This window comes from Euprymna scolopes, chromosome 35, assembly GCF_053919585.1.
Source record: "Euprymna scolopes isolate OS-2025 chromosome 35, ASM5391958v1, whole genome shotgun sequence".
NCBI classification, from domain to species: domain Eukaryota; kingdom Metazoa; phylum Mollusca; class Cephalopoda; order Sepiida; family Sepiolidae; genus Euprymna; species Euprymna scolopes.
In genome coordinates, this window is record NC_136516.1 from 79982267 (window position 1) to 79984435 (window position 2169).

The 2169-nt window shown below is 39.4% G+C and overlaps 1 pseudogene; it reads left to right on the forward strand.

The window, feature by feature from the left end:
• Positions 1-850: 850 nt before the first annotated feature.
• Positions 851-996, forward strand: LOC145260043 (U2 spliceosomal RNA; annotated as a pseudogene).
• Positions 997-2169: the final 1173 nt, after the last annotated feature.

Consider the following 2169-nt stretch of genomic DNA (forward strand, 5'->3'; position numbering starts at 1 on the left):
AGACCTTAGTCAATGTAGGGGCAACCCTTAATACCAACACTTACTATCCAGCTCCCACTTCCCACCTCTCGAGAGCTGGCCCCCCTTTTCCCTCCCCCTTCGCTTTCTCTCCACATTAAAAAACGGCCTTGTGCCTAATTTGCTCAGTGGGGAAGCAAATAAATAACTTTGCTTTCTTGGCCTTTGGGCCGAGATCAAAGTGTAGAATCTGTTCCGGCAGATATTGCAAGCAAAGACTATATGTGGGGGCGACCCCACATATAAGACCTTGGTCAATGTAGGGGCAACCCTTTATACCAATTGTCACTATCCAGCTCCCCTACTCCCCGGGGAGGTGGTCCCCATTTCCCCTTCACTCCTCACTTTAAAAATCGGCCTTGTGCCTAATTTGCTCAGTGGGGGAGCAAATAAATACCTCAAAGTGTAGTATCTGTTCCGGCAGATGCTGCAAGCAAAAACCATATGTGGGGACGACCCCACATATAAACCTTGGTCAATAAAGGGGAAACCCTCCATACCAATTGTCACTATCCAGCTCCCCTACTCCCCGGGGAGTTGTTCCCCATTTTCCCTTCACTCCTCACTTTAAAAATCGGCCTTGTGCCGTATTTGCTCAGTGGGGGAGACAATAAATACCTCAAAGTGTAGTATCTGTTACGCCAGATACTGCAAGCAAAGACCATATGTGGGGGCAACCCCACATATAAGACCTTGGTCAATGTAGGGGAAACCCTTCATACCAATTGTCACTATCCAGCTCCCTTACTCCCCGGGTAGTTGGTCCCCATTTCCCCTTCACTCCTCACATTAAAAATCATCCTTGTGCCTAATTTGCTCGGTGGGGTAGCAAATAAATATCTTGGCCTTCTGGCCAAGATCAAAGTGCAGTATCTGTTCTGATACTGCACTTCATTTTTTGATCTCGGTTAATGGAGGAGAAATCCTTCATCACTAATACATTTTTTTTATTTTTGTTACTAACAAGAGTTACCCTTTTGGGGAAGCTGGTTCCCCCCCCCCCCACATTAAAAACCGACCTTATGTCTAACTCTGCCTTCGTTGGGAGTCAAATAAAAAAAGAATAATACCAATTATCAATGCTCATGTAAAAAAAAATTGAAATCTGGAAAAGAGAGTTTAACTTTTAATTCAGAATAAATGGATTGTGAAATAGGTCATGGACAATGAAAGTGAAATATATTTGCTGTTTTACTCCTTCCTACCCCCCCCCCAAACCATCAAACGACTGATTACCAAAACCGAAATAAAAGTAAGAGAATTATCCGATCTTGATATTTGTTTTAGTATATTAACTATATATCTATGAAAGTGAGAATGTGTGTAAGGACACTTCTCAACCTATATACTCGATGACTTTTTTATCTATGGACTTCTAATTTAGAATATAGGGTATTCAGACTTGTTGACAACTTTTTTTAAAATCAGTTTGCATCCGAAAAAGGGTTGTTAAAGGGATCAAAATTGAAAAAAATTGGTACGTGGGGAGGTTAATCAGATTTGTCAACTGTTTCACGAATGCGCATACGTGAATCGTTCACATGACAGATTACTTATGTGAAAAATAAATAGGTTTGAAAGCACTTTTTAATCACTGTCAAACTGGCCTATTAGTTATCGTACTTGACTCACTGTTTTTATGTTTTCGCTTTGATCTCAGCTCCAGAATTTTTCTTTACTTATGAGAAGTAACCTGCTTAGAAAAAAAAAAACATAATACTTGTATGCGCATGTCTCAGCTTCTGTATGAATTAAAATATAATATTTATGCGTATTTTACGACCGGGCAACGCCGGGAGGTCTGCTAGTATATATATAATATAAAACATTATCTTAACACTCGTTAATGTTTCAATTTTATTGATATAAAAACTAAAGACTTGATTAACTCGGTTAAATAACTTTATTTCATGGATAGAATACATTTATACATACGCACAGTCAAAACTAAGTGAGCATCTAAACAAAGGGCACATGTTCCGTTTACTGTATCTATGTACGTGTATATGAATAAATATATATATGTGTGTGTGTGTGCGTGTGCGTGTGCGTGTGCGTGTGTGTGTGTGTGTAAGGTGCTTTGTTTTAATCAATAACGAATACTTTGAACGGTTGTGAATCGCTGCATTTTAATGGAGAATATGCGAACTT